We start from the raw sequence: 21324 nt of genomic DNA, 5'->3' as shown, positions 1-21324 counted from the left end.
CAAAAGTCGGGTCGAGCAAGATCGTCCGATTATAGGGAAAAGTCGGGGTCGTCCCGAAACACGAAACCCAATGTAAGTCAATGGGGAATAAAAGTCGGCAGTGAGAGGAGGACAGGAAACACACCTACAGTGCCCATTTGAATGCCAAAAGCATCAATTCTTCTTACTTAAGCTTGTCAACCTTAATTAACTTCATAATACAAGTTACGCACTGAAAAATGGGGGTTATTTGGCTAAATTTGTGGGGGGGAGGGCTGGCTGCAGGTTTTCATGTGCCCTGGGCGAAAGAGCGCCCCTTTAACACATACCACAACTCATCATGCTCCGATACGGCAGAGAAATAGCGGTATAGTACAATGAAAAATACCTCACTTTTTACATCTCATGACGAGGCCCATCTATTTCTCCATACAGAATCATTGGTCCCATATAATGTTTGAAACAGTATATGATGAGCTCCACATAATGCTACAGTATATGTTGGTCCCCATGGATGAAGCTCCACTGTCTTATGGGCCCAAATAATGCTCCAAACATTATGGGCCCCATTTCTAATGCTCTAGTGTATAATGGGCCCTGTAAATGCTGCTCCAGTGTCTGATGTCCACCTTTGGAATGTTCCAGTGTATGGTGGGCCCCATCTATCATTCCCCAGAGTATAGTGCTCCCCAAAAATTGCTGTCCCAACATAGAAAACAATCAAATAAGTCTCCTCGCTAGGGAATCCCTGTACTTGTCTGGACAGGTGCTGTAGCTTGCTTAACAGCTCGCCAGCCGTTCTCACGCCCAGTATGGATTGCACGTGATTGCACAAAGGTTAGAAAGGGTACCGTATCCCTGGATAACATGTATGGATAGCGTACACATTCAAAATATATGTCTATACAGCATGAGGCAGGCTCAGATGGTGTTAGGCCCAGTATGGATTGCACGTCATTGCACAAAGGTTAGAAAGGGTACCGTATCCCTGGATAACATGTATGGATACCGTACACATTCAAAATATATGTCTATACAGCATGAGGCAGGCTCAGACGGTGTTAGGCCCAGTATGGATTGCACGTCATTGCACAAAGGTTAGAAAGGGTACCGTATCCCCGGATAACATGTATGGATAGCGTACACATTCAAAATATATGTCTATACAGCATGAGGCAGGCTCAGACGGTGTTAGGCCCAGTATGGATTGCACGTCATTGCACAAAGGTTAGAAGGGGTACCGTATCCCCGGATAACATGTATGGATAGCGTACACATTCAAAATATATGTCTATACAGCATGAGGCAGGCTCAGACGGTGTTAGGCCCAGTATGGATTGCACGTCATTGCACAAAGGTTAGAAGGGGTACCGTATCCCCGGATAACATGTATGGATAGTGTACACATTCAAAATATATGTCTATACAGCATGAGGCAGGCTCAGACGGTGTTAGGCCCAGTATGGATTGCACGTCATTGCACAAAGGTTAGAAGGGGTACCGTATCCCCGGATAACATGTATGGATAGCGTACACATTCAAAATATATGTCTATACAGCATGAGGCAGGCTCAGACGGTGTTAGGCCCAGTATGGATTGCACGTCATTGCACAAAGGTTAGAAGGGGTACCGTATCCCTGGATAACATGTATGGATAGCGTACACATTCAAAATATATGTCTATACAGCATGAGGCAGGCTCAGACGGTGTTAGGCCCAGTATGGATTGCACGTCATTGCACAAAGGTTAGAAGGGGTACCGTATCCCCGGATAACATGTATGGATAGCGTACACATTCAAAATATATGTCTATACAGCATGAGGCAGGCTCAGACGGTGTTAGGCCCAGTATGGATTGCACGTCATTGCACAAAGGTTAGAAGGGGTACCGTATCCCCGGATAACATGTATGGATAGCGTACACATTCAAAATATATGTCTATACAGCATGAGGCAGGCTCAGACGGTGTTAGGCCCAGTATGGATTGCACGTCATTGCACAAAGGTTAGAAAGGGTACCGTATCCCTGGATAACATGTATGGATAGCGTACACATTCAAAATATATGTCTATACAGCATGAGGCAGGCTCAGACGGTGTTAGGCCCAGTATGGATTGCACGTCATTGCACAAAGGTTAGAAAGGGTACCGTATCCCTGGATAACATGTATGGATAGCGCACACATTCAAAATATATGTCTATACAGCATGAGGCAGGCTCAGACGGTGTTAGGCCCAGTATGGATTGCAAGTCATTGCACAAAGGTTAGAAGGGGTACCGTATCCCCGGATAACATGTATGGATAGCGTACACATTCAAAATATATGTCTATACAGCATGAGGCAGGCTCAGACGGTGTTAGGCCCAGTATGGATTGCACGTCATTGCACAAAGGTTAGAAGGGGTACCGTATCCCCGGATAACATGTATGGATAGCGTACACATTCAAAATATATGTCTATACAGCATGAGGCAGGCTCAGATGGTGTTAGGCCCAGTATGGATTGCACGTCATTGCACAAAGGTTAGAAAGGGTACCGTATCCCTGAATAACATGTATGGATAGCGTACACATTCAAAATATATGTCTATACAGCATGAGGCAGGCTCAGACGGTGTTAGGCCCAGTATGGATTGCACGTCATTGCACAAAGGTTAGAAAGGGTACCGTATCCCTGGATAACATGTATGGATAGCGTACACATTCAAAATATATGTCTATACAGCATGAGGCAGGCTCAGACAGTGTTAGGCCCAGTATGGATTGCACGTCATTGCACAAAGGTTAGAAGGGGTACCGTATCCCCGGATAACATGTATGGATAGCGTACACATTCAAAATATATGTCTATACAGCGTGAGGCAGGCTCAGACGGTGTTAGGCCCAGTATGGATTGCACGTCATTGCACAAAGGTTAGAAGGGGTACCGTATCCCCGGATAACATGTATGGATAGCGTACACATTCAAAATATATGTCTATACAGCATGAGGCAGGCTCAGACGGTGTTAGGCCCAGTATGGATTGCACGTCAATGCACAAAGGTTAGAAAGGGTACCGTATCCCTGGATAACATGTATGGATAGCGTACACATTCAAAATATATGTCTATACAGCATGAGGCAGGCTCAGACGGTGTTAGGCCCAGTATGGATTGCACGTCATTGCACAAAGGTTAGAAAGGGTACCGTATCCCTGGATAACATGTATGGATAGCGTGCACATTCAAAATATATGTCTATACAGCATGAGGAAGGCTCAGACGGTGTTAGGCCCAGTATGGATTGCACGTCATTGCACAAAGGTTAGAAGGGGTACCGTATCCCCGGATAACATGTATGGATAGCGTACACATTCAAAATATATGTCTATACAGCATGAGGCAGGCTCAGACGGTGTTAGGCCCAGTATGGATTGCACGTGATTGCACAAAGGTTAGAAAGGGTACCGTATCCCTGGATAACATGTATGGATAGCGTACACATTCAAAATATATGTCTATACAGCATGAGGCAGGCTCAGACGGTGTTAGGCCCAGTATGGATTGCACGTCATTGCACAAAGGTTAGAAGGGGTACCGTATCCCCGGATAACATGTATGGATAGCGTACACATTCAAAATATATGTCTATACAGCATGAGGCAGGCTCAGACGGTGTTAGGCCCAGTATGGATTGCACGTCATTGCACAAAGGTTAGAAGGGGTACCGTATCCCCGGATAACATGTATGGATAGCGTACACATTCAAAATATATGTCTATACAGCATGAGGCAGGCTCAGACGGTGTTAAGCCCAGTATGGATTGCACGTCATTGCACAAAGGTTAGAAAGGGTACCGTATCCCTGGATAACATGTATGGATAGCGTACACATTCAAAATATATGTCTATACAGCATGAGGCAGGCTCAGACGGTGTTAGGCCCAGTATGGATTGCACGTCATTGCACAAAGGTTAGAAAGGGTACCGTATCCCTGGATAACATGTATGGATAGCGTACACATTCAAAATATATGTCTATACAGCATGAGGCAGGCTCAGACGGTGTTAGGCCCAGTATGGATTGCACGTCATTGCACAAAGGTTAGAAGGGGTACCGTATCCCCGGATAACATGTATGGATAGCGTACACATTCAAAATATATGTCTATACAGCATGAGGCAGGCTCAGACGGTGTTAGGCCCAGTATGGATTGCACGTCATTGCACAAAGGTTAGAAGGGGTACCGTATCCCCGGATAACATGTATGGATAGCGTACACATTCAAAATATATGTCTATACAGCATGAGGCAGGCTCAGACGGTGTTAGGCCCAGTATGGATTGCACGTCATTGCACAAAGGTTAGAAGGGGTACCGTATCCCCGGATAACATGTATGGATAGCGTACACATTCAAAATATATGTCTATACAGCATGAGGCAGGCTCAGATGGTGTTAGGCCCAGTATGGATTGCACGTCATTGCACAAAGGTTGGAAAGGGTACCGTATCCCTGGATAACATGTATGGATAGCGTACACATTCAAAATATATGTCTATACAGCATGAGGCAGGCTCAGACGGTGTTAGGCCCAGTATGGATTGCACGTCATTGCACAAAGGTTAGAAAGGGTACCGTATCCCTGGATAACATGTATGGATAGCGTACACATTCAAAATATATGTCTATACAGCATGAGGCAGGCTCAGACGGTGTTAGGCCCAGTATGGATTGCACGTCATTGCACAAAGGTTAGAAGGGGTACCGTATCCCCGGATAACATGTATGGATAGCGTACACATTCAAAATATATGTCTATACAGCATGAGGCAGGCTCAGACGGTGTTAGGCCCAGTATGGATTGCACGTCATTGCACAAAGGTTAGAAAGGGTACCGTATCCCTGGATAACATGTATGGATAGCGTACACATTCAAAATATATGTCTATACAGCATGAGGCAGGCTCAGACGGTGTTAGGCCCAGTATGGATTGCACGTCATTGCACAAAGGTTGGAAAGGGTACCGTATCCCTGGATAACATGTATGGATAGCGTACACATTCAAAATATATGTCTATACAGCATGAGGCAGGCTCAGACGGTGTTAGGCCCAGTATGGATTGCACGTCATTGCACAAAGGTTAGAAAGGGTACCGTATCCCTGGATAACATGTATGGATAGCGTACACATTCAAAATATATGTCTATACAGCATGAGGCAGGCTCAGACGGTGTTAGGCCCAGTATGGATTGCACGTCATTGCACAAAGGTTAGAAGGGGTACCGTATCCCCGGATAACATGTATGGATAGCGTACACATTCAAAATATATGTCTATACAGCATGAGGCAGGCTCAGACGGTGTTAGGCCCAGTATGGATTGCACGTCATTGCACAAAGGTTAGAAAGGGTACCGTATCCCTGGATAACATGTATGGATAGCGTACACATTCAAAATATATGTCTATACAGCATGAGGCAGGCTCAGACGGTGTTAGGCCCAGTATGGATTGCACGTCATTGCACAAAGGTTAGAAAGGGTACCGTATCCCTGGATAACATGTATGGATAGCGTACACATTCAAAATATATGTCTATACAGCATGAGGCAGGCTCAGACGGTGTTAGGCCCAGTATGGATTGCACGTCATTGCACAAAGGTTAGAAGGGGTACCGTATCCCCGGATAACATGTATGGATAGCGTACACATTCAAAATATATGTCTATACAGCATGAGGCAGGCTCAGACGGTGTTAGGCCCAGTATGGATTGCACGTCATTGCACAAAGGTTAGAAAGGGTACCGTATCCCTGGATAACATGTATGGATAGCGTACACATTCAAAATATATGTCTATACAGCATGAGGCAGGCTCAGACGGTGTTAGGCCCAGTATGGATTGCACGTCATTGCACAAAGGTTAGAAAGGGTACCGTATCCCTGGATAACATGTATGGATAGCGTACACATTCAAAATATATGTCTATACAGCATGAGGCAGGCTCTGACGGTGTTAGGCCCAGTATGGATTGCACGTCATTGCACAAAGGTTAGAAGGGGTACCGTATCCCCGGATAACATGTATGGATAGCGTACACATTCAAAATATATGTCTATACAGCATGAGGCAGGCTCAGACGGTGTTAGGCCCAGTATGGATTGCACGTCATTGCACAAAGGTTAGAAGGGGTACCGTATCCCCGGATAACATGTATGGATAGCGTACACATTCAAAATATATGTCTATACAGCATGAGGCAGGCTCAGACGGTGTTAGGCCCAGTATGGATTGCACGTCATTGCACAAAGGTTAGAAAGGGTACCGTATCCCTGGATAACATGTATGGATAGCGTACACATTCAAAATATATGTCTATACAGCATGAGGCAGGCTCAGACGGTGTTAGGCCCAGTATGGATTGCACGTCATTGCACAAAGGTTAGAAAGGGTACCGTATCCCTGGATAACATGTATGGATAGCGCACACATTCAAAATATATGTCTATACAGCATGAGGCAGGCTCAGACGGTGTTAGGCCCAGTATGGATTGCAAGTCATTGCACAAAGGTTAGAAGGGGTACCGTATCCCCGGATAACATGTATGGATAGCGTACACATTCAAAATATATGTCTATACAGCATGAGGCAGGCTCAGACGGTGTTAGGCCCAGTATGGATTGCACGTCATTGCACAAAGGTTAGAAGGGGTACCGTATCCCCGGATAACATGTATGGATAGCGTACACATTCAAAATATATGTCTATACAGCATGAGGCAGGCTCAGATGGTGTTAGGCCCAGTATGGGTTGCACGTCATTGCACAAAGGTTAGAAAGGGTACCGTATCCCTGAATAACATGTATGGATAGCGTACACATTCAAAATATATGTCTATACAGCATGAGGCAGGCTCAGACGGTGTTAGGCCCAGTATGGATTGCACGTCATTGCACAAAGGTTAGAAAGGGTACCGTATCCCTGGATAACATGTATGGATAGCGTACACATTCAAAATATATGTCTATACAGCATGAGGCAGGCTCAGACGGTGTTAGGCCCAGTATGGATTGCACGTCATTGCACAAAGGTTAGAAGGGGTACCGTATCCCCGGATAACATGTATGGATAGCGTACACATTCAAAATATATGTCTATACAGCGTGAGGCAGGCTCAGACGGTGTTAGGCCCAGTATGGATTGCACGTCATTGCACAAAGGTTAGAAGGGGTACCGTATCCCCGGATAACATGTATGGATAGCGTACACATTCAAAATATATGTCTATACAGCATGAGGCAGGCTCAGACGGTGTTAGGCCCAGTATGGATTGCACGTCAATGCACAAAGGTTAGAAAGGGTACCGTATCCCTGGATAACATGTATGGATAGCGTACACATTCAAAATATATGTCTATACAGCATGAGGCAGGCTCAGACGGTGTTAGGCCCAGTATGGATTGCACGTCATTGCACAAAGGTTAGAAAGGGTACCGTATCCCTGGATAACATGTATGGATAGCGTGCACATTCAAAATATATGTCTATACAGCATGAGGAAGGCTCAGACGGTGTTAGGCCCAGTATGGATTGCACGTCATTGCACAAAGGTTAGAAGGGGTACCGTATCCCCGGATAACATGTATGGATAGCGTACACATTCAAAATATATGTCTATACAGCATGAGGCAGGCTCAGACGGTGTTAGGCCCAGTATGGATTGCACGTGATTGCACAAAGGTTAGAAAGGGTACCGTATCCCTGGATAACATGTATGGATAGCGTACACATTCAAAATATATGTCTATACAGCATGAGGCAGGCTCAGACGGTGTTAGGCCCAGTATGGATTGCACGTCATTGCACAAAGGTTAGAAGGGGTACCGTATCCCCGGATAACATGTATGGATAGCGTACACATTCAAAATATATGTCTATACAGCATGAGGCAGGCTCAGACGGTGTTAGGCCCAGTATGGATTGCACGTCATTGCACAAAGGTTAGAAGGGGTACCGTATCCCCGGATAACATGTATGGATAGCGTACACATTCAAAATATATGTCTATACAGCATGAGGCAGGCTCAGACGGTGTTAAGCCCAGTATGGATTGCACGTCATTGCACAAAGGTTAGAAAGGGTACCGTATCCCTGGATAACATGTATGGATAGCGTACACATTCAAAATATATGTCTATACAGCATGAGGCAGGCTCAGACGGTGTTAGGCCCAGTATGGATTGCACGTCATTGCACAAAGGTTAGAAAGGGTACCGTATCCCTGGATAACATGTATGGATAGCGTACACATTCAAAATATATGTCTATACAGCATGAGGCAGGCTCAGACGGTGTTAGGCCCAGTATGGATTGCACGTCATTGCACAAAGGTTAGAAGGGGTACCGTATCCCCGGATAACATGTATGGATAGCGTACACATTCAAAATATATGTCTATACAGCATGAGGCAGGCTCAGACGGTGTTAGGCCCAGTATGGATTGCACGTCATTGCACAAAGGTTAGAAGGGGTACCGTATCCCCGGATAACATGTATGGATAGCGTACACATTCAAAATATATGTCTATACAGCATGAGGCAGGCTCAGACGGTGTTAGGCCCAGTATGGATTGCACGTCATTGCACAAAGGTTAGAAGGGGTACCGTATCCCCGGATAACATGTATGGATAGCGTACACATTCAAAATATATGTCTATACAGCATGAGGCAGGCTCAGATGGTGTTAGGCCCAGTATGGATTGCACGTCATTGCACAAAGGTTGGAAAGGGTACCGTATCCCTGGATAACATGTATGGATAGCGTACACATTCAAAATATATGTCTATACAGCATGAGGCAGGCTCAGACGGTGTTAGGCCCAGTATGGATTGCACGTCATTGCACAAAGGTTAGAAAGGGTACCGTATCCCTGGATAACATGTATGGATAGCGTACACATTCAAAATATATGTCTATACAGCATGAGGCAGGCTCAGACGGTGTTAGGCCCAGTATGGATTGCACGTCATTGCACAAAGGTTAGAAGGGGTACCGTATCCCCGGATAACATGTATGGATAGCGTACACATTCAAAATATATGTCTATACAGCATGAGGCAGGCTCAGACGGTGTTAGGCCCAGTATGGATTGCACGTCATTGCACAAAGGTTAGAAAGGGTACCGTATCCCTGGATAACATGTATGGATAGCGTACACATTCAAAATATATGTCTATACAGCATGAGGCAGGCTCAGACGGTGTTAGGCCCAGTATGGATTGCACGTCATTGCACAAAGGTTGGAAAGGGTACCGTATCCCTGGATAACATGTATGGATAGCGTACACATTCAAAATATATGTCTATACAGCATGAGGCAGGCTCAGACGGTGTTAGGCCCAGTATGGATTGCACGTCATTGCACAAAGGTTAGAAAGGGTACCGTATCCCTGGATAACATGTATGGATAGCGTACACATTCAAAATATATGTCTATACAGCATGAGGCAGGCTCAGACGGTGTTAGGCCCAGTATGGATTGCACGTCATTGCACAAAGGTTAGAAGGGGTACCGTATCCCCGGATAACATGTATGGATAGCGTACACATTCAAAATATATGTCTATACAGCATGAGGCAGGCTCAGACGGTGTTAGGCCCAGTATGGATTGCACGTCATTGCACAAAGGTTAGAAAGGGTACCGTATCCCTGGATAACATGTATGGATAGCGTACACATTCAAAATATATGTCTATACAGCATGAGGCAGGCTCAGACGGTGTTAGGCCCAGTATGGATTGCACGTCATTGCACAAAGGTTAGAAAGGGTACCGTATCCCTGGATAACATGTATGGATAGCGTACACATTCAAAATATATGTCTATACAGCATGAGGCAGGCTCAGACGGTGTTAGGCCCAGTATGGATTGCACGTCATTGCACAAAGGTTAGAAGGGGTACCGTATCCCCGGATAACATGTATGGATAGCGTACACATTCAAAATATATGTCTATACAGCATGAGGCAGGCTCAGACGGTGTTAGGCCCAGTATGGATTGCACGTCATTGCACAAAGGTTAGAAAGGGTACCGTATCCCTGGATAACATGTATGGATAGCGTACACATTCAAAATATATGTCTATACAGCATGAGGCAGGCTCAGACGGTGTTAGGCCCAGTATGGATTGCACGTCATTGCACAAAGGTTAGAAAGGGTACCGTATCCCTGGATAACATGTATGGATAGCGTACACATTCAAAATATATGTCTATACAGCATGAGGCAGGCTCTGACGGTGTTAGGCCCAGTATGGATTGCACGTCATTGCACAAAGGTTAGAAGGGGTACCGTATCCCCGGATAACATGTATGGATAGCGTACACATTCAAAATATATGTCTATACAGCATGAGGCAGGCTCAGACGGTGTTAGGCCCAGTATGGATTGCACGTCATTGCACAAAGTTTAGAAGGGGTAACGTATCCCCGGATAACATGTATGGATAGCGTACACATTCAAAATATATGTCTATACATCAGGAGGCAGGCTCAGACGGTGTCAGGCACAGTATGGATTTGACGGCCCAGATTACACAGTGGAGGAGCAGGGAGAGGTAAAGATTGCAAATGCTGGGGCCCTGGCCAAGCAAGGGGGGCCCACTCGTGGGCGTCGGTACTGGCACTGGGCCCCTCATAGTACAGCGGTGTGTCTGACGGCGGGTGTGCACCACCACCGTCAGAGACACTTGATTGCACTATGAGGGACCCTGTGCCAGTGCCCGCGCCCAAGAGTCGGCCTACCCACCTGTCCAGGGCAACGGCACTCGCACGGTGTCGTGAGCTAGGTGGTGACCCCGGCCATGGGGGGGGAGGCAGCACAGTTAGGGAGTTTTAGAAAGTGGCATATGTTGATGTTGGACATTCAACTGATGCAAAAGGCGAAATAGGTGAAGTACCAGGAAGAGGTGGACCAAAGCAAGCCATTTTTCTGTCACCCTATGTGTCATCAGGGGAAGGTGGGACAAAATCCTTGGAAACCCATGCGTGGTTCATTTTAATGAAGGTTAGATCATCCACATTTTGGGTTGACAGACGGGTCCTTTTTTCTGTCAGGATTGATTCAGCAGCACTGAAGACTCTTTCCGATAGCACACTTGCAGCTGGGCAAGCGAGCTCCTGTAAGGCATATTGGGCCAATTCAGGCCAGGTGTCCAGTTTAGCGGCCCAATAGTCAAAGGGGAATGACCTGTGTGGGAGAACATTGATATGGGAGGAAAAGTAGTTTGTAACCATAGTTGACAACTGCTGTCTCCTGTCACTTTCCATCGATGCAGTATTACCAGTTGTGTGAGCGGTATTTGAAAAATCAGTCCACAACATTGTCATGAAACCCCTGTCTCCTACGCCACTTCTGCTGTGTGCACAACGAACACCTCTGCCAAGCTGCCCCCGGCCCGTACGGCTCGTGTGAGAACCATCACCGCTGCTGTGTGCTGGGACTGCCTCAAGCAACCGATTTACCAGAGTTGCTTGTTTATTAGCCAATATTAGGTCAAGGTTCTCCTGTGGCATGATGTTTTGTAATTTGCCTTTATAGCGTGGATCCAGGATGCTGGCCAACCAGTAGTCGTCATCGTTCATCATTTTGGCAATGCGGGGGTCCCTTTTTAGGATCCGCAAGGCATAATCTGACATGTGGGCCAATGTTCCCGGTGTCAATGATGCACTGCGAGTGCTGGGTGGAGGAGCACTTTCTGGCAAATCCACATCCCTCCAGTCACGCACAAACCCTGTACCAGACCTTGCCACGCCAACATTTTCACTTGCCCCACGAGATGCATCCTCCTCCCCTAAGTAATCATCCCCATCATCCTCCTCCTCCTCCTCCTCTTCTTCCTCCACCTCGTCCAGGAGAGGTCCCTGAGCAGACAATGGCTGAATGTCATCAAGGATTCCCTCCTCCTCTTCCTCCTCATCAACATTGGCTGCAGACGCCTGCTCCTTAAGGTGCGTCAAAGTTTGCATGAGCAGACGCATAAGTGGGATGCTCATGCTTAGGATGGCGTCGTCTGCGCTTACCAGCCGTGTGCATTCCTCAAAACACTGAAGGACTTTACAAAGGTCTTTCAGCTTCGACCACTGCACGCCTGTCAACTCCATGTCTGCTCTCAAAGTGCCTGGCCGTGTATCTTCCCACAAATGCATTATGGCCTGCCTCTGCTCGCACAGCCGCTCCACCATGTGCAGGGTGGAGTTCCACCTTGTTGCAATGTCGATAATGAGGCGGTGGTTGGGAAGGTGGAGCAATCGCTGCAGCTTCTGCATACGAACGGAGTGTACAGGCGACCGGCGGATGTGCGCGCACAGTCTTCGCACCTTCTGGAGCAGGGCTGTTAACTCCGGATAATTTTTGAGGAAGCACTGCACCACCAGGTTCAAGGTGTGAGCCAAGCAAGTTTTGAGTTTTGAAAGGGCTATGGCTGCCACAAAATTACGGCCGTTATCACTAACTACCTTGCCTGCCTCAAGATGTACACTGCCCAGCCATGACTCAGTTTGTCGCTTCAAGTACTCGGCCAGCACCTCGGCGGTGTGTCTGTCGCCCAAACACATCATCTGCAACACAGCCTGCTGACGCTTTCCACTAGCTGCTCGATAGGGGGACACATCGTGTGCAACAGTGGCAGCTGCAGATGGAGTGCTCGTACGACTGCGCTCTGTGGACGAGCTGTCGCTTCTGGAGGAGGAGGAGGGTCGAACGCCTACAGCCAACTGTTTCCTAGACCGTGGGCTAGGCAGCACTGTCCCACCACCGCTGTCCCCTGTGGACCCTGCATCCACCACATTAACCCAGTGCGCAGTGATGGACACGTAACGGCCCTGGCCATGCCGACTGGACCATGCATCAGTTGTGAGGTGCACCTTTCCGCTCACTGACTGCTTGAGTGCATGGACAATGCGGTCTTTCACATGATGGTGGAGGGCTGGGATGGCTTTGCGAGAGAAGAAGTGGCGACTGGGTAGGTCATAGCGTGGTACTGCATAGGCCATGAGTTCGCGGAAAGCTGTGCTTTCCACCAACCGAAAGGGCATCATCTCAAACGAGATTAGTTTGGCAATGTGGGCGTTCAAACCCAGTGTACGCGGATGAGAGACTGAGTACTTTCTTGACCTACTCATAGTGTCTGGGAGGGTGAGCTGGACTTGAGAGCTGCATATGGTGGAAGTAGCGGTGGACAGGGCGGACTGAGAGAGGGTTGATGATGGTGATGGAGTTGGTGTTCTTTCTGATGGCCTAGAATCAGTCTTTCGTTGATATAACAGTGGGATTCCCTGACTGCTGTGGCCTTGCAACGACACCTCAACATTTGCTGCTGTGCTAACCGGTGGGCTTACAGTGGGGGAAACAATGTAGCGTTGCTGACTACCTTCGTTGTGATCAGTTGCACATGTGGCACTTGAGGTTTGGTGTTGTGTCCACGCTTGCAAGTGCATGCTGGTTAAATGTCTAAGCATGCAACTGGTATTCAAATTTTTCAGATTTTTCCCTCGGCTAAAGGTCTTTGCGCACTTCTTACAGATAACCTTGGCCTGATCATGAGGATTTTGTTCAAAAAACTGCCACACTGCACTCTTCCTACTTTGGCAGACATTTTGCGGCCTAGCACGCTGTGATCTTTTGACGCTCTGGACAAGCTGTCCAGCAACTCTTTTGATGTTTGGAACCTGTCTTTGGAGTGCTCCGGGCCTGCCAGATAACAGCTGTTGCGATGTCGATGTCTGCTGTGGATGCTCCTCATCTGAGCTATTGGAAGCAGCACCCTCTTCCCCCAATGGATGCCAATCTGGGTCAACAACTGGGTCATCCATCACCTCCTCTTCTATGTCATGTGCACCTTTCTCTGTGTCACCGTGTATGGTGGTATAGTGTGCGGGAAGGGGCACCTGAGTCTCATCAGGGTCAAAATCTGGCTCTGTACACTGCGAGGACAATGTAGTGCTCTGAGTGAATGTACCAGCAGAATCATCCATCAGCGGCTGTGCATCAGTGCACTCCATGTCAGATTCATCTTGGCCTGGGTAATTCACCATTTGACTTGATAATCCAGGCATGGTATGTGAAAACAGCTCCATGGAGTAATCAGTAGTATGGCCTGCGTCATCCTTCAATCTTGGTTGGGGTGAAGGACACAAGGAAAGGTGTGATTCATGAACATGAGCCTCCAATGACGACTCAGTGCTTTTACTTTTTACAACTGAAGAAGAGGAGGCGATAGAGCTGGAGGCTGAGTCAGCAATGTAAGACAAAACTTTTTCCTGATGCTCTGCCTTTAAAAGCGGTTTGCCAACTCCTAGAAAACTAAGCGTTCGAGGCCTTATGTAGACAGACGATGACGCAGGGTCAGCACCTCCTGCATTTGGTCCTATTTTGCTCTTGCCACTACCATCAGATCCACCACCAACACCATCATTACCAGCTGCCAACCCCCGCCCAATTCCACGGCCTCTTCCACCAGCCTTCCTCATTTTTGTTAGAAATGTAGACAAAATCCAACAAACTATATAGTAATGTAAAACAAGGTACAAGGTGTCTATAGGACAGGGGAGTTTTAGAATTTCTGCACACACTTGTGGACAGTGGACACTTGTGGATTGTGTGCGGCCCACTGATATCTGAGCGCTATGTGACACGCTCGATGGCACAGCTGCCTGTGACCAAAGTGACGAGAGGATAATGGAGATTTTGAATCTCTGCGTACACTTGTGGACAGTGGACACTTGTGGATTGTGTGCGGCCCACTGATATCTGAGCGCTATGTGACACGCTCGATGGCACAGCTGCCTGTGACCAAAGTGACGAGAGGATAATGGAGATTTTGAATCTCTGCGTACACTTGTGGACAGTGGACACTTGTGGATTGTGTGCGGCCCACTGATATCTGAGCGCTATGTGACACGCTCGATGGCACAGCTGCCTGTGACCAAAGTGACGAGAGGATAATGGAGATTTTGAATCTCTGCGTACACTTTTGGACACTGGACACTTGTGGATTGTGTGCGGCCCACTGATATCTGAGCGCTATGTGACACGCTCGATGGCACAGCTGCCTGTGACCAAAGTGACGAGAGGATAATGGAGATTTTGAATCTCTGCGTACACTTGTGGACAGTGGACACTTGTGGATTGTGTGCGGCCCACTGATATCTGAGCACTATGTGACACGCTCGATGGCACAGCTGCCTGTGACCAAAGTGACGAGAGGATAATGGAGATTTTGAATCTCTGCGTACACTTGTGGACAGTGGACACTTGTGGATTGTGTGCGGCCCACTGATATCTGAGCGCTATGTGACACGCTCGATGGCACAGCTGCCTGTGACCAAAGTGACGAGAGGATAATGGAGATTTTGAATCTCTGCGTACACTTTTGGACACTGGACACTTGTGGATTGTGTGCGGCCCACTGATATCTGAGCGCTATGTGACAAGCTCGATGGCACAGCTGCCTGTGACCAAAGTGACGAGAGGATAATGGAGATTTTGAATCTCTGCGTACACTTTTGGACACTGGACACTTGTGGATTGTGTGAGGCCCACTGATATCTGAGCGCTATGTGACACGCTCGATGGCACAGCTGCCTGTGACCAAAGTGACGAGAGGATAAGGGAGATTGGATTGCTTTTAAAAAAGCAGTTTGCGGAGCAGTGGGTAAACAGCAATGCCAGCGTGTCAGGAAGCCTTAGAAGGCAGCCCAACAACCAACACCACTGATACACCACAATATAGCCTCCCCTTGCACTGCACAGTGACTTGTGTGTTGTGCAGGCCAAATCGCTAGCAGCAGAAGCAGTTTTTTTGTCTTCTTCCCTGCCTAACGCTCTCCCTACAGAATCAGCAGCAACCTCTGCCTATACTAAGATCGGCAGAAGTAAGATGGCGGTCGACGTGCACGCCCTTTTATACCCCCTGTGACGCCCACCAAAGCAAGCCAATCACTTGCATGCCCTTCTGAAAGATGGTGGTGACCCGTGCCTATGTCATCACGTTGCCCACAGTGTCCGTGGATCCTGATTGGCTGAAAAAGAGCGCAAAACAAACTTTTGAAACGCGACTTTGGCGCGTAAGTCACCGACCTCGTGGCCGACCTCATCCTAGGGTCGGGTTTCGTTTCATGAAACCCGACTTTGCCAAAAGTCGGCGACTTTTGAATTTTTTCGACTCGTTTCGCTCAACTCTAGCGCCGGCATATTCCGCAGCACTTTACATTTCGGACGGGACCTGTACAGACAATAGACATTACAGCATAACAATAATCACATAGATCATAACAGATACCAAGAGGAACGAGGGCCCTGCTCGCAAGCTTACAGTCTATGAGGAAAGAGGGAGACACGAGAGGTGGGTGGTAACAGTTGCTCTGATTGTATGGACCAGCCATAATGTTAAGTGTGTAACAGTACAGACACAGAGGGCTGATGGAGGCATAAAGCATGTGGGAATATGATGCGGGGAACCTGGTTATGGTAAAACTTTTGGCTGTGCCACATAGGGATAGATTAGTTTAATGTGTTGAGGCGATAGGCCAGTCTGAATAAATGCGTTTTCAGGGCACGCTTAAAATTGTGGGGATTGGGGACTAATCATATTGACCTGGGATGTGGGAGGTTCTGATTATTGAGGATGCTAACCTCAGGTCATCAGCAGAACAGAGGGTGCGGGTAGGGTGGTATACTGAAATAAGGGAGGAGATGTAGGGTGGTGCTGAGCCATGGAGGGCTTTGTGGGTGAGGGTAATAAGTTTGTACTGGATTCTGGAGTGGAAGGGTAGCCAGTGTAATGACTGGAACAATGTAGAGGCATCGGTGTAACGAATGGGGAGGAATATGATCCTGGCTGCAGCATTCAAGACAGATTGGAGGAGGGAGTGTTTGGTAAGAGGGAGACAGATTAGAAGGGAGTTACAATAGTCCAGACGAGAATGAATGAAGAGTTTTTGCAGACTCAAAGGTAAGAAAAGGTCGAATTCTAGAAATGTTTTTGTGGTGCAGATGACAAAAGCGAGCCAGTGATCGAATGTGGGGGGTGAATCAAAGCTCGGAGTCAAGTATGACCCCAAGACAGCGGGCATGTTGCTGGGGAGTAATAGTGGAACCACACACGGAAATGGCAATGTCGGGTATAGGTACATTAGTAGCGGGAGGAAACACAAGGAGTTCAGTCTTTGACAGGTTCAGTTTCAGATATAGTGAGGACATGATATTGGACGCAGCGTTTAGACAATCGCTGGTGTTTTCTAGAAAGGCTGGCGTGATGTCAGAAGAAGAAGCGTATAATTGGGTGTCATCAGCATAGAGATGGTACTGGAAACCAAATCTACTGATTGTTTGACCAATAGGGGCAGTGTACAAGGAGAAGAGGAGGGGGGCCTAGAACCGATCCTTGGGGGACCCCAACAGTAAGGGGTTGGTGAGAGGAGGAACCAGCAAAAGATACAGTAAAGGAGCAGTCAGAGAGAGCGGTCTTTTCTATGTGAAATCTTTAAAAAGTTCTTAGTTGTTCTGGAACACCCTCTCAGGGCTGTGCGGTTACTCGGTGCCGGGCCAGTGTCTACCCGGTCAATGGCCCTGAGTGTCCATGTAAGGCCCTGTGCACACAGTGCAGATTCGGTGCAGTTCTGCAGCAGATTTGGCCCTGCAGAACTGCACGTGATGTACAGTACCATTTAAGGCTATGTAAAACAAAAAACGCTCTGCACATGCTGCAGGTTTTTCCGCGCAGATTTGGTGCGGAATAAGGCTAAGTGCACACGTACTTTTTTGCCCTGCGGATTTTTCCGCCCAGAATTGAAGAAATCCGCAGGTCAAATGATTTGGAGAATGGAGCAGCAGGAAAACCGCACAAAAGAAGTGACATGCTGCATATTTTGAACCACAAGAAAACCGCGCGGAAAAATCCGCAGCGTCTGCACAGCGTTTTTTTTTCAATTGATTTACATTGTACTGTACATCACACTGCGGATCCGCTGGATATCTGCATCATCTGCACATGGCCTAAAAGAAGCAGCATGTCGCTTCTTTTGTGCGGTTTTATTGCAGTTTTCCACCTGCTCCATTATAGAAATCTGCACTAAAGCTGCACTAAAACTGCAGGTAAAACGCAGGCCATTTTACCGGCAGATTTAGCAAAATCTGCGCGGAAAATTCCACAGCAGAATCCGCACCGTGTGCACATAGCCTAAAAATAAGAAGTGATAACCAGCACAGCAGAGTCCTGCACACACTGAGGCCCCTGGTCATGTGACCCCTGACTCCTCCCCTCCTGTGACCTCATCACAGGTCCTGTGCACACAGAGCAGCTGTAGAAATCTCCGGCCTCGGGGGTCTCACCAGACTTCGCTCTTTTCTTGCAGGGGCCGCAGTGGATTTCATCCTGGATCCATAGAGCTGAATAGAGGAGCGATGTTCCTTCACTCTGATGGGAATTGATGGTGACGTTTGTCCAACGTCCACGTTACCGAGTAAATCCCCCCAGGACTGCAGCCGGTAAAGACCCCGATATCCACAGGTGTCCCCTCTAATTGGGGGAAAGGGATAGAAAAGCCTCTTATCCCGAGGGGAAACCCTGTACATGGAGACATCGGCCTCAGATCTCTCCTGTCCTGTTCTTCCAGAAAAGCCTCAAACTTCTGTGTGTGACTCAGAGCTGAGATCTAACGTGAGAGAAGATTCCAGTGCGGGGAAGACGGGAAACCTTCATATAGACAGCCGGTGGGGATGGAGGCAGTGACCGACTCTGGCCACATCTGTCTCTAGAGCCGCAGTAGGAGATGAAGATGTCGTTCTCATCATGAAGGAGTTATTTCTCATGTCGCGTGTAATGAATATCTCCTGCAGTATTGCTAATGCCGATTCCAGTGTCGGTAATGAGACGAGAATTAGCGTTATGGAAGATGAGTCTATGAGGAACGTGTTCAGCTGCCGACTCCGAGGAGGAAACTGCTTGTTGTCTGTGGCCTAAATATATAGGTTTTATTAGTAGATGTCAGGGAAGAAAACTAAACCCTGTAAGATAATAAATCTCCTCATATGTTTCCCTTATTATCTCCAGTAATTGTATTATTACACAGGATTCTTATGATGTTACATCGGATCATCTTCTTCTCATTCAGGTCTCTACAATATCGGATCCTCTCAGTGAAGATCTTCTACAGAAGAGAATTCTCCTGATTTACCCATCAAGGATGGATATGGACAGAGACAAGATGGCGGAGAGGATGTTACACCTCACCCTACAGATCCTCTTCCGTCTCACTGGAGAGGTGAGAGATTCTGATGACGTCACATTACATCATTCTTATCTATGGGAATAACGGATGGACAGAACTGGAGAGGTGAGGACTCTGGGAATGTCTGTAGTGAGATTTATTAATGTGTCTCTCCATAACCAGGATTACACAGTGGTGAAGAAGACCTCTAGTGATCGCTGTCAGGACCCTGTGTCTGAGGGATGTGGAAGACCCCTGAGCCCAATCACGGGGCCTCCACCTCACCCCCTGATCCATGAGGACATCAATGACCAGAAGATCCTAGAACTCATCTACAAGATGATTGAGCTGCTGACTGGAGAGGTGACACTGCTGGGAATGCTGGGACATTATACAGTAACACTATGAAGGGATCGGGGGATGACGGTATCATTGTATGTGTCAGGTTCCTTTAAGGTGTCAGGATGTCGCTGTCTATTTCTCCATGGAGGAGTGGGAGTATTTAGAAGGACACAGAGAACTGTACAAGAACGTCATAATGGAGGTTCCCCAGCCCCTCACATCTCCAGGTAATAGACAGGACTAAATACACACGGCCTATAATTATCTGTATGTAGAGAATGAATTCAGTCCCTGTATGTGTTTCCTCCAGATCTATCCAGTAAGAGGACAACACCAGAGAGATGTCCCCGTCCTCTTCTACCACAGGACTGTATCCAAGAAGATCCCAGTGCTCCTCAGGATCATCAGGTAGATGGAGAGAAGGTGTCAGGAGATCTCCCCTATGATGTGTAGATGGCTGTGAAGGTCTTGTGCTCAGTCTTGTTTTATCCACCGGTATTATCTGTTTTATACTTGTGTAATGAGAGCGGTGGAGATGGCAGGATTAGAGCTGATCATAGATGGGACTTCTCCATCTGTCTGTGACTCACAATATTTGTTTCAGGGTGAAGATCTGACCCATATTAATACTACAGAGACATATGTGAGGGGTGATGAGCGGTGTAAAGAGGAGATTCCCACATATGACTACCCAGGTGAGTAGTAACCACTGAATGCAGAGAAGTCACAGATTCCTCTCAGTCACCGGCTGTGGCTGCTTTATCGGTGGTGTAGTCCGGCCGTATTACCATGATCACTATTTTGCCTCTAGGCCAGGGTTCCCCAACTCCAGTCCTCAAGGCCCACCAACAGATCATGTTTTCAGGATTTCCCTTGTATTGTACAGGTGATGCAATTATCACCTGGGCAATACTAAGGAAATCCTGAACACATGACCTGTTGGTGGGCCTTGAGGACTGGAGTTGGGGAACTCTGCTCTAGGCCACAACATTCTCCTCCACCCAAAACTGTTCAAATGACTTTGGGCATTGAAAGCCCTTTTCTATAGAACTTGTCACCTAGAAGATCCACCTACCCCCTGGGATTAGGAGACGCTGACCGTTACCTGCCCAGATCTGTAACTATAAAGCCAAATGACAGCGTACGTAGAATGTGCTGACAAGTTAGAAAATCACTTGAAGAAAAGTATTATGATGGGCCTGTAAGAGAAAGCGGAGGGTAATGATGCTGTTGGCTTCCTAGATCCCTGAGATCTTATCGGCTGAATCTTCTCTCCCTTCTGTGCTGCTGAATGTCTCATGGTCCTGTAGTAATGGCCCGGATTGGGGGGTGGTCCACTGCTTACCGCGACCAGACGACACAGACACCAGACGGAGGCAGATTTTGGTTGCAATAGGTCCGAGTTTATTGGCCGTCCTCCGGACGACCATAGCTATACACCGCAGCTGCCTTACAGCTCTCCATATTCAGGCCCGGGTACCTTCACCTTCCTTCTGTCGTAGTGACGTTCCTCGCGGATCTTTCACTGGGGCTGCCCTAGGCCTATCTACCGCCAGCGCTTCACCAGTCCGAGGTCGTCGTCCTCATCTGTCCTGCGGTTCTTTGTGTCAGGGCCACCCCCCTGACTGTCTCTTCCTGTCAGTCCCCTGGTCGAGCTCTCCACCGTCGTCAGTCCTCCGTACTGAGTCTTCTCCTCCTGAGCTCCTCCCGGGACTAGCCTAGCCTGGAACCCTGTCCTGTCCTA

General features: G+C 47.6%; 1 long non-coding RNA gene across 2 annotated transcripts in view; it reads left to right on the top strand.

Moving 5' to 3' along the window:
- Positions 1-19951, top strand: part of LOC141060225 (uncharacterized) — a 129829-nt gene extending 109878 nt beyond the window's left edge. The window contains exons 1-2 of one of the 2 annotated variants that reach the window (XR_012222682.1): positions 19684-19807; positions 19891-19951. This is a non-coding gene — a long non-coding RNA (uncharacterized lncRNA). Of the gene's footprint in view, positions 1-19683; positions 19808-19890 lie in introns of those variants that run through there. The other variant, XR_012222683.1, reaches the window with a different exon arrangement.
- Positions 19952-21324: the final 1373 nt, after the last annotated feature.

This window comes from Dendrobates tinctorius, unplaced genomic scaffold, assembly GCF_039654945.1.
Source record: "Dendrobates tinctorius isolate UK_male_01 unplaced genomic scaffold, ASM3965494v1 ptg000233l, whole genome shotgun sequence".
NCBI lineage: Eukaryota > Metazoa > Chordata > Amphibia > Anura > Dendrobatidae > Dendrobates > Dendrobates tinctorius.
Note: the sequence above shows the minus strand (reverse complement) of the source record. Positions and strands in the feature narration are given on the sequence as shown.